The following is a 13,318-nucleotide window of genomic DNA, read 5'->3' on the forward strand; positions in this document are numbered from 1 at the left end:
GTAGTGGCTGCTCCACTTGAAATACTGACAGGAATTACTTGTAACTCCTGTAGTGTAACCTCCTCAGTTGTTGCTAGGATAGCAGAGATATCAGCATCAGACCCAGTCACTTGTGGGAGTATACTCTCAGTGGTAGGTGTTTGAGAGGAACTGGTTTGTGTCTGAGTAATACCAACTGCATGCAACAAAGGTATAATGGATGGTGGTAATGTGGGGGTGAAGGTAAGGGAGTTGAAAGAGACATGTCCTTGGGATCAGGACTGTGGAAGATGGATCCGAGTGGGTCCAGAGCTTCATATTGTGGGGTCCCTGTGTTTACAACCTGATCCTTTTGTGAGGATGCAGGAGGAGTTTGAGGCAAGGGTGGAGATCTTTCTTCCATCTGCTGTGAGGAAGTAACAGTAGTGGTTATTGGTGACATTTATGTTGTCACTGGCAGTGACTCTGGGATCTCATCTTCCAGAGGTGCCTTTGTTTTGGGTTTGGGGGGCTTTCTGGATGTTTACTTTTTGGTCTTTTTGGTGGTGGCAGGTGTGGGTTTCAAAACAGTGGGTGTGCTGCTTTGATCACCTGTAGCAGTGGGCTCAGCAGCCGACACCTGAGGAGCAGTTTCATTTGCTAAATTCTGCTCAGGTACCTCTGCTTTTGTTTTTATAGGTGCCAACATTCTAGAGAATGTTTTAGGCGTTAAACCATTTATTTTAAACTGAGTACCTTGTTTGGGCAATTCTGCATCTCCTTTTTCAAATTTTTGTTCAAAATAATAGCTTAGAAACCTTGGGAAGAGCATAAATGCTTTGCTATCAACGTTTTTTACCAAATCATCAAAAATCTCCTGAGAATAATTAAAATTTTCATTATTTAAGATAGCATATCCCAGGCATTGAATCTTTGATGGTATTTCGTTAAAAGCAGTTGTTTTATTAGAAACACACATCAAAAGAGTGTGAAATAAAAACCTGGGTGCAGAGGAAAAAAAACCTTTTTGTAAGGTATCTCTTTTCGATTGGTCTGCATACCCTCTATTCACGAAATCATTTTTCAACTCGGTTTTAGAGAATGAAGTTTTACCTTTTAGATCATCGAGTTTAAATACTTCTGAAATGGATTGTGGAGAAATTTGAATCTTTTTACCCTGTATTGAGGAGTTGATGGCTGTGACAGTGTCTCCTTGTTTTTCAAGGGTAGCATTGTTCCAGAACTCTCTCTGTGTTTGTAGATAAATGGGAGCGTCTGCTGTCAACAAAGTTTTGTACTTTGACGCAGATAAAGTGTCAATGATGGAGTCGAAGGTATTGGTTGTTGTGGGTTTTGTGAGTATACCCAAATAGTTGTGAGCGGATTTGTAGCGAATTTCTGTGGTTTCAGCGGCCATTTGACTGGCGTCTGTGGGAGCAGAGGAAGAAGATGATTTTGATTTCGATTTTGATTTCGTCATTTTTGATGAAGAAGATCGAAGAATGTTTTGGAGTTATGAGTGGGAAACTGCTTTGTGAAAAGAATGTTTGGAATTCAATTCGACAGTGAAACCTTGTTTGGGGTTTTAATCAGGGTTTTATTTAGGGAAAAAGTAAATACTAACGTGGCAGCGGTTATAATGATCCGACGACTAAAAAACTGACCATGTGTCAACCCCTGATGAAAGAGTAAATAATGGAGGACAGTTGTTTTGAGAGCCATTGATGGATCAACCATCAGTAGTTACAACGGTAACAAATGAAACAGTGGATATTTTTACTATCAGTGGATAGCATATCAGTGGATAGAATACTGATGTTATACAGTAGTACTTTATTAAGAAATTGATGGAGCAGGGGTTGACTTTCAGCAGTGGACAAACTTTAGAAAGCAGATGTTTGAGGCACAACAGTAGTTAAGGAAAAACAGTGGTAGAAAACAAAATGAAGACCATTAGTATAACAACTGTTAGTGCAGCAGTGTTTGAACTTTTGACAGATAAAATTTGAGCATCTGCTTGTTCAGATGTGGGGATTGATTTGTCTTGTGTAAACTCAATATCATGTCCAACATCTGTTATTCTGCAGAAATGCTATACTCAACAATTTACATTTTGGATGCAAATTATCAAGATTAATTTGTCAGCAGCTTTTCTAGGAGATTATGTTCTAGGTTTACCACATGTTCACTATTTCCTGACAGTGGTTTAGCATCCCATATGATGAAAACTTCTTTACTAAGGCAACTCATTTTGTGTCTAATTATTTGAACTAGAACATGAGTGTCTCGGTAGTTTTAAAATTAATTTGCAATCAATTTTTCTGTGATAAACAAACTTGAGCTTAATGTGACCTTGACATGTACACCATTTCCTTTTGATCAGTTTTAGGAATAGTAATTTCACAAAAAAATAAGGAAATTACATCTTGACCAGAGATGAACTTTTTACTATAAAAAACGAGTAAAAGTACAAAATATATTACATAAAAAATAATATATCTGGTTTTATCTGAGAAAAACGCCTTTAAAAAAATAAAGGTTATTTTGAAAAAAAAATCAAAAAGATCTGGTAACTTTCCAAATAAGCTCATGATCACATCATTCTCAAGTTATTATGACCACTGTTTAGGATCATTTTCTTGTCAATTGATTGTAAATTCTCCTTTTAAGGTCAATCACTGGAGATACCATTGTTACCTGAACTTTTCCTGAATTAATGAATGCACACAGTTGCGTGATGACCATTGTTTACCCAACTTTGGACTCATAAGTGTTTTATGTTTATACTCTTTTCTTTTGGCTTCAAAAGTTTTGAGATAAACACACTTTTGAGTTTTGTTCATTTTCTTCTTCCCTTTTTACCCTTCCCATTCATAAGTACAGAAATACTCACTGGGAGATTTTATTGAGGAAAAGCTAAATCCAGAATCATTTTGTAGTAATGTTTTGAGAGATCTGTCCATATTTATACATGTTTTATTACCAATTCTCACATTAGACCCCTGATTTTCTTAATGTGTTTTGACAGGGTTGATTTGGTCCTTTTGAGGATTCTCAACCTGCCTTTTAACACATAAGATTTCGTGACTAAAGTTTTATTTCCCTCTTTCTACGTTAGCAAAACACTAATGTTTCTATGAACATAGGTTTCGTTAATCTGCGGTTTATACTTTAGTATAAAATATGATGAAATCATCACAAATTTCATATCAACAGTTGAGATCAATTTTGAAATGAAGATAGTCATACCATAGTTACCAGTTGTGTTTTCAGATCTAAAAACTATGGGTGATTTGTGCATGACATCACTTGTTGTTTGAAATTTGTGAATCTTATGACATGTTGGTTGTTTTACAGAGTTTTAGAATAGTCACTTTGAACATGATTTCTTATTGCTCTGTTTTTCAACTAACTACGACCAACTTTAGTATCAATGAATTGTGAGCTGAACTGTTATGTCAAATTGATTGTTAGATCGAATTTGACTCTTCTTGCTCTGATACCAATTGTTAGGATCGAGGCTCTCATGATTGTGTTTGTTTGTATAATTCGTACATTCAGAGAATATGAAATAATGTAAAGTGCAGCGGAAATGAATACAAACTTTGTAAACATAATCAAAGAAGAGAATAGTTTGATAAACAAATGCTTCATATTAAGTCAAATGATTGAATTACAAAGCAAATGATTACAAGCATGCTTACAATACTAAACTCCCCCTCAACCTGATGCTCCAAGGTTGGTTGCACAAGATGAAAGGATTAGACATTAGAAAAAGAACTTGCTCACTCAATCAAATGTAACAGTACAGAGTACTGTTACATTTATAGGCAGTCCAATCCACTGGGCATCTCAGCTGACGTCACCATGAAAGTGACATCTAACAAACTAACAAACCCTATCTACTGATCTATATAACTACTGCTTTACTAACTACTGATGTTGCATTACATTACACAAGATGAATAAAACTGCTGCTGCATCCTTCCACTGTTGTGAACCCAGCAGTACTTGTCATGATCAGCAGTGCTTGACTCAAGGCAGTAGATTGGGCAGCAGGGCTTTAGTCTTCATCAGTTTTTGATCAGATCAGCAGTTTCCAGTGTCAGCAGTTGTTGATAAAGGCAGTACTTTGGAGTATATCAGATGTTGGAGTCACAGTCAATGGGAAAGCTTATAGTAAACAGCTGCTTATTGTGAATCCATTTTTGTGATCCGGTTTTGGCTTTCATTATATGTTCCTCTGGTAGGGTTCAATCCCAACATTCGTCTTCCATGACATATTTCCCACTAAGTGTAAGATCCGCAAGAAACGGTATCTCATCACTGACTTTTTGAAAATCATCAAGAGTCAAATTCAAGCCAACCGACCTATAAAAAACATACTCCGGAAATTACCGGTAAGAATGATATAGATGTATTTTATCTTTTTATACATTAGTTGGGTTGCAGATCCGTAAAGGGTTAGGGGTGGTGGGTGTGACGTGGTGGTGGCCCGACTGGTGAACGGTGGCTGGAGTGGTTGCGTCAGTATGTGGTGGTGGTGGCGGCAGGATGAGGTGGCGGTGGCAAGATGTGGTGTTAGGGTGTTAGGGTTAGGAAATTGGAGAAGATGAAGTGTATATGCAATTTTTTGGTTTTATTTATTAAACATTTAACTAAAAACATGAATTGACCAAAACACCCTTAAGTGAATAAACTTAACTAAAATTTTTAACCTAGTTAGTACTAAAGGACGTAATGTGTAACGAGTTTTGCAAATAAAGGACTGTGACTGTAATTATTGAAGTTAAAGGCTATCCGTTGCAATCTGGTACAAACATAAAGGACAAAAAGTGTAATTTACCCTTTTATGTTTAGCAGCAAGCCAGCAAGAGAAATAATCTTAGAACTTAAATGAAATGTTAAGTCATTTTTATTTTATTTAGTGTTCGTTATTGAGGCCTGGTTGAAAAAAAACTCTGAGCGATGTAAGAAATCGAAGAGATTAGCACAATTGTATAACTTCAGAATCTTACGCTTTATACATAACCGTCGATCATTTGACTATTTAATATTTGAAATCAGTTTTTTGGTGAGTTTAAATCGGATTTAACATGATATGATAAAAACTAGTACTATTTTTATCATACGTTGTGTATCGGATACAAGTAACGAATACCTATAAGATGTAAAATTGCGAGTAAAGAAACTCAAGGGGTAAGTGTCTATATGTATATATAAATTTCTATAAATCAGTTGAACAAAACCTGGTGCTATAGATACGATTAATTAAAAAAATAAGATTAATTAATTTCTTCAGTTTCTTAGTTGTTAACAGTTTTAAACAGTTTCTTTAGTGATTATATAAGTTAAAAATATCAATATATTAATAAACGAGCCAATGTGATATTTTTAACCGTAAAATAAATATCCAAGATTCCTTGATAATTTTTGCAGCCTTTTGATTGATTGTCGTCTTGCTGATTAAATTATTAACTAGGATTGCGACCCGCCGCAATGCGGCAGGGATTATTTAGTTATAACTAAGTCGATCTAAGACCCGCACGTTATGTTAAACTTGTCAAATGGGGAAAAAATAGACGATGTAAAAACGTTCACCCACACGCACGTTGCGTCGTGTTAACTCGCAAAATTTAGAACGAAACGTAAAAACGTTAAACCAAAGACGCACGTTGCGATGTGTTAAGTCACAAAATTTAGAACCAATCATAAAGCGAAAAATTTGCGGAAAATGAAAACTATAAAGGATCAAAGTTGAAAGTAAAAAAGGTTATGAGAATAGATTTCAAAAGATAAAAAGTTTTGGGTTAAAAGTAGAAAAACAAATAGTTTTGGATTAAAAGTAATTTATGAAATACTTTTGGGTGAAAAGTAAAAAAATCATTTTTTTTGGAAAACCCTCAAAGCCAACATTACGACAACCATATGCATAACCATCATCGACCATCAACATTGACTCGACCTAGGATATGCGTGTTGCGACGAACTTGTCAAACATGGGAAAATAGAGGTAAAAACGTTGAACCATACATGCACGTTGCGTCGTATTAACTCGAAAAATTTAGAACTATACGTAAAACGAAAATTTGCGAAAGATGAAAACTATAAGTGACAAAAGTGTGAAGTTAAATTGCAAATAATGAAAATTTTTGGGTTAAAGTTAAAAAACAAATTATGTAGGGTTAAAATTAAAAAAGGTAAAAACCTTTGGGTTAAAAGTAAAAATCAAGTTTTTTTTTCGAAAAATGCCCAAAGCACAATGTACAACTCATGATGCACATATAACTTGCTAATTTATATATGGAATAATAAACCCTCATTATTTTCAAGATAAAGATTTGGGTACATTAATTTATTAGATATTGTCAATTTAGTTGCATAGTTTATTAAACTTTTGTCGTTTACAAAATATTAATAATCAACGACGTTAACTTTAGAGAAGTTAGCTGGAAACACCGCAAAATATTTGTCAAGCAAAACAAGACCAATTTGTGTTTCTCTTTGTCGCTATCTTAATTTGTTTAACAAAAATCATTGATTCTTCTTTTGTTTGTAACCAATTTTCAAAATAAATGTTTAAGGAGAAACAAGGCCGTGATTTGTTATGTCTTACTCTTTAAACACTTTAATTTATTCACACTAGTTAATGAATGGAAAGTGAAAATCCTTAAATATAAAGAATTGGATTGAAAAAAAAAATCAAATTCTAATTTCTTCATTAACGCTTACAATGCCACTGTTACAACGTCATGCCTGTTTCTAATTACGTTGACATAAGATTTGAAATGATTATGTTCGTTTATATCTATACCTTTCTAAGAAGTGCCCATCCGGATACCCAAATCAAAGTCAAGAAGTCCTAGCTTGTATATCGAAAATATTGGTTTATACGATGAACCAGATATTTACAAATGATATTAGAGGCAACCATTTGCCATTCCGGATAGTGAGACAAACCTTATCAAAGATGATAAGTACTGAGGATGTTTGGGACACCTTAGGTGAACCCCACGTCTCCTTTCATTTGGATGATTAGCAACCCTCATCAAGATGTTGATTCAATAATGAGAGCGTTTGTAACACTCTAGTCAATTTAATGTTGACTATGGACAAGAGGGAATAGAAGTTCGTAAGACTTGTTTGACTTTAAATATTATTAACATGTTTTGAATGCATTGTTTGTTATTCTTTAAAAGATAAAGAGTTTACAGTTAAACGTGTTTCAGTGGGAATAATCAAATGATAAAAATGATAATGATCTTCTAAGAAAATTTTTATAACACTCAAGTAGATAAAACGAAGAATATTGATAAATATGGAATATTGAATTGTTGTAATTGATTAGTTTTTACTTTTTACCATCTATTGAGAATATTTGAAGAATTCATGTGGAAATCAAGCAGTTGAATTTAAATAATGCATGCATTGTTAACCGGTCTTTATCATATTGGAAACTCGAAACCGATCTGAATATTATAATTTTATGTGCACATGCGGACAAAAGACTAATCCTTAATTTCCACATTTAAAAATAATTTTGATATTTGAATAATGGACTTTGATGAGAATTAAGATGTTTGAAATGGAAAATCAGGTGGAGTGCATTGCATACCTCCAAAAATCGTCTATTCAGATAATGAGGCAAGAAGATTAAAATGAAACACGTAACTTTTTGATGCTAGGTAGTAGGTAAAACACAAATACACAATAAGTTGATATTTGAATACTTTTTTGTTCCTTTAGTCATGTTTCTATATTATTTTTTTTTTAATATTTCTAGAGTAAATTACAAAACTCGTCCTTTATTTTGACACCAAATTGTAAAGTGTGTCATTTGTCTTCAAAAAATATAAAAAACGTACTCGACGTTTGCAAACTCTTGCACATTTTGTCTTTTAGTCCTAACTCTGTTATTTTTATGGTTAAATCTGACCAAATAGAACCCCACATAAGACTAGTCTCGTTCACAACCCAATACAACCCAACTTTTAATATAAAACTAATTTCCCTATCTTCCACCTACACAACCTAACCCAACCTAACACAACTTATTTTTTTTACACAACTTCACAACCTAACCCAACCCTTAAGTTTTAATAAAATATATATATGTATATATATATATATATATATAGGGTAGTGATAGTGTACAAAGTGTCTAAAGTGTGAGAAGTGTAAGAAGAGTTTTAAACCATTAGATCTTCGATCTAATGGTTGAGATCAATAGAGACAAATTATAAATTGTGTTTTAATTATTTGGACTGATTTGAAAATTGTAGGGGTAATTGTGTCTTTGTATATGTTTTAAATTAGGTAACATCTCCTAAATTCTAGCAATTTACTCCTAAATTCTAGCGATTTAATTTTAAACTTATTCTAAAATCTGGACATTCTAAAAAATTCAGAAATATGTAACTTCTACAAGAAATATATAACACTATATATCCATCATATAACACCATATAACACCGTGTAACACTATGTAACACTATATAACACCATATAACACTATGTAACACTATATAACAATATATAACACTATACATCTATCATAGACATGCTATCAGAAAAATATAACACTATATGATACCATACAACACCATATAACACTATATAAGACTATACATCCATCATATAACACTATGTAACACCAAAAAACACTATATAACACCAGATAACACCATGTAACACTATATAACACTATATAAAAATATATAACATTATATAGTTCTGAATGGTGGTTGTAGTGTTATATATAATGTTGTAGTATTATATAGAGTTATAAAAGGGTTATATGGTGTTATATGCTCTTCGTAGTGTTTTATAGAGATTAGTTCTTAATTCGTATTCCTATAATTAAGGGTGGCGGTTATGGAAGGTTTATCAATTAATTAAATCAATAAGAAAATTACTTGTTTACCCTTTTAAATTAATTTAGATTGAGGACAATGTCATCTCCACAATATTTCTCACATATCTCACACTTTTGAATTAATGTACAGGATCTTCAATCTATATATATGATTATATTTTATTGTATTAAAAATAATAATATTAACAATATTCACTTTTATTTCAAAAAATTTTACGGTATTTATTTTAAGAATAAAAATAAAGTGTATTTAAATCATTTATATTTATAAAGTGTATTTAAATCATATTTATATTAAATAAATGTTTTTTAAACGAACTCTGTTTTCAAAAAAATTTATACCGGCATGTTCACAAAAAAAAAAAAAAATTAAGAAATACAATGTATCTAGTTTTATTTTTAAGTTTAAATAAGACAAGTTATTTGAGTAATTTATTCATTTGAGGAAAAAGTAGTTTAGATGATAAACGAAAAAGAAATAAAAAATAGTGCACCAACCAAAGTTGGACTAGTGGCAAAAAAAATATGAGCACATTTTGAAATTCTTTGGTCATGACCAGGGGCGGATCTATAGGGTGGTGAGGGGTTGCCCGGGATACCCCTCAACTTTCTTTGCAAAGTGCAATTTTTCTTTTATTATCCGTTTTATTTTTCTGGGATACCCCTAGGCAAATGTTAGGATACCCCTAAGTATAAATGGAAAAAAAGAAAGAAATGAAATTTTAGATTTGACGGAAACGAAAATTTCCGGTGCAAGACTTGCAGGCGGCACTTCTTGAAGAAGAAGATGAACTTATATTATTAAAACCTATATAAATTAGCAAACTTTTTGTGTATAAGGACTTGTAAGTTGTGCTTTGGGTGTTTTTCAAAAAAAAAAAAACTTGATTTTTTGGTTTTAACCCAAAGGTTTGTACATTTTCCAATTTTAACCCTACATAATTTCTTTTTTTAACTTTAACCCAAAACTTTTCATTATTTGCAATTTAACTTCACAACTTTTATCACTTATACTTTTCATCTTTCGCAAATTTTCGTTTTACGTATAGTTCTAAAATTTTCGAGTTAATACGACGCAACGTGCATGTGTGGTTCAACGTTTTTACTTCTATTTTTCCATGTTTGACAGGTTCGTCGCAATACGCATATTATAGGTCGAGTCAGTGTTGGTTGTCGATGACGGTTGTGTGACATTAGTACTATTTGACACCGTTTTACGCCCCGCCGCAACGCGGGGTGTGCTTTGGGGATTTTTCAAAGAAAAAATTGTTATGCATATGGTTGTCGTAACGTTGGCTTTGGGGGTTTTCCAAAAAAAATTGATTTTTTTTACTTTTCACCCAAAAGTATTTCATAAATTACTTTTAATCCAAAACTATTTGTTTTTTACTTTTAACCCAAAACTTTTTATCTTTTACAATCTATCCTCATAACTTTTTTTACTTTCAACTTTGGTCCTTTATAGTTTTTATTTTCCGCAAATTTTGCGCTCTATGCTCGGTTCTAAATTTTGTGACTTAACACATCACAGCGTGCGTCTTTGGCTTAACGTTTTTACGTTTCGTTCTAAATTTTACGAGTTAACACGACGCAACGTGCGTGTGTGGGTGAACGTTTTTACATCGTCCATTTTTACCCCGTTTGACAGGTTTAACACAGCGTGTGGGTCGTATATCGACTTAGTTATAAATAAAGCATCCCCGCCGCATTGCGGCGGGTCGTAATCCTAGTTAATATAATATAATAAAATAATATGGCATTGGGAATGAAAAGCCCTATTCTGCAAAGATCAAAAGTTAAATTTAATTTGGAGTGAATTGCAAGGATTGTCCTTTATCTTTATACCTATTTGCAGGCGTTGTCCTTTATGTTTAATATTGACGAGCTTTGTACTTTATGTATTCAAATCATACACGTTTTGTCCTTTAGCCCTAACCCAGTTAGATTTTTCTGTCAAATCTGGTCATGTGCAATGCACATGAAGGTAAAATTGTCTTTTCACCCTATTCTTTAAAAATACATAAAAAAGAAAAAAAATATTATATATCATAACAAAACCCTCTTCTTCCCCAACTCAATCCCATTTCAAAACCCTAATTTCTCTTCAACAACCTGCAACAATTTTAAACTGTGAAATATAACCCGTACTCGAACCGTGACCCAACGTGAACCAAGCTAAAACCCGAATCAAAACTCGAATCACCCGTAATTGAACTGGGCTTGAACCGAAGTTAAAACTCATACCCGAACGAAACCAGATCTGATCCGAATCGAGACGTCACCCAAAAACCCAAAACCCGTCTCGAACCGAATCACCTCCACTGTCCCCGTCGCCCACTGTCGCAGACGACGACGACGCAGCCGCCGTCGTCACCACCATCATCGATCATCATCAACAGCAACATCACTATCATCATCATAATTTTTCAAAAAACAAGTGGCTAGGATTAGGATTTATGGTCATGTGGTGTAATTCTTTTCATTCTTATGGTTAGATATCTTCCTTTTGAAGATGCAAACCTTACGGCCCTATACAAGAAGGTATAAATTCAAATGAGCTGTTTGCTTGCAGATACTTAAGGCTGACTTCACATGTCCTCCATGGTTCTCCTCAAGTGCAAAGAAGCTAATTAAAAGGATTCTGGATCCTAATCCTGTGACGGTATGTTTTTCTGTTCTTGCTTTAAACCTTGCTTTAATCCTTTTAAATCAATTGTGAAAGAGAGAGAGTTGAGATATGATATATAATATTTTTTTATGTATTTTTAAAGAATAGGGTGAAAAGACAATTTTACCCTCATGTGCATTGCACATGATCAGATTTGACAGAAAATCTAACTGGATTAGGGCTAAAGGACAAAACGTGTATGATTTGAAAACATAAAGTACAAAACTCATCAATTTTAAACATAAAGGACAGCGCCTGCAAATATGTATAAAGATAAAGGACAATCCTTGCAATTCACTCTTTAATTAATATTCTATCATTTAGTTTAGTTAATTGATTGTAAACTACTTTTTTTCACGTTGTTTATTTATTATTTTACATGTTCATTAATAATTTCGTTTTTTAATACTTTTACTATACACACGTATTTAACCTAAATAATACATAATTTTAATTATATCTTATTTTAAAAAATCATATTATAATTTATAAATATTATTACTAATTATTTAATATTTTTATTCAACTCGTTTAATACACAGATCTATAACCTAGTAATTATATATATAGGGAAAGGGTAAAATTTGAGTTGTGAGAACCATCAGAACTAGGTCTTCCAAAATGTTTTTTGAAAAAAAAAATTCTCAAAAATCTTTAAAAAAATCACTTGTTCCAACGAAAAAAATGTCGAATGCAAAAATTTACATTAGGTGTAAAAAAAATTTCATCGCCGTAACAAAATTTACATTAAACATAAACAAAACTTACATCAGACGTAACTACTGATTCGGCAATTTTTTTTTGTTTTATTTTTTTTTTGTTTTGCTTTACAAATGTGTTTTTAATATTTTCATCTACGTTTGTGCAAAAAAATTGTGACCCAACTCACACGGGAAGTAGGAGTTCTCATGATTTTCACAACTCATGGTGGTTCTTAATTGAACCGAAGCCTATATATATATATAATCTAAGGGCCCAATTTAATTAGCCGCACAGGACCCTTTAGGGGCCATCGAATTCTTAGGAATGGGTCTAGATAAAAAAAAATTTGGATACCCCTGAATATTTCTTCTAGTTCTGCCACTGGTCATGACCTAGGTCGTTTGAACGACCAGGTTGCCAACTTTTTTTTCTTTTTTATTTTGTTTATTATATTGAAATCAATACATGTTTGACATGTGACAATCCAACTTATATTAGGCTGCCAATGTGAGTAGTCTAAGGGTATTTTGGTTATTTTACTCTAAATAAAATAATTATATTTAAAAAATATTATATATACACACACAGAGACAACACAATTATCCACCACCACTCCTTTTTATTGCCACCACCATTCCCACCTCAACCACCATCCACCGTCGCCCTTAACCACCACCACCACCACTCCCACCTCAACCATCGGTGATACCACCCACCTGCCACCACCTACACACTCCACACACCACTTATCACCATCAACATCTGCCCACACCACCACTCGACCACCACCACCCACCTACCCCACACCCCATCTTCCACAAACACGCACAACCACCACCGTACCAAGCATGACGGCTTTTGGATCTTGATATTCATGTTTTAGTGATTTTTCGGTATCGAAATTAGATGAGGAAGAAGCGGTGGTTGTTGAAGATAGCGCTGGAGGTTCTGCGGTGGTTGGAAAACTAAAATCGCCGGCGAAAACGAATGATTGAGAGATGTCAGAGGGACAGACAATAAACCGCCTCTGGTGAAGTAACCGCCGGAAATAACACTCACTAAAAGCAAATCATCAGACATATACGAGTATAATAAAAATAATAATAAAACGTAAA

This window comes from Helianthus annuus, chromosome 14, assembly GCF_002127325.2.
Source record: "Helianthus annuus cultivar XRQ/B chromosome 14, HanXRQr2.0-SUNRISE, whole genome shotgun sequence".
Classification (NCBI taxonomy): Eukaryota; Viridiplantae; Streptophyta; class Magnoliopsida; order Asterales; family Asteraceae; genus Helianthus; species Helianthus annuus.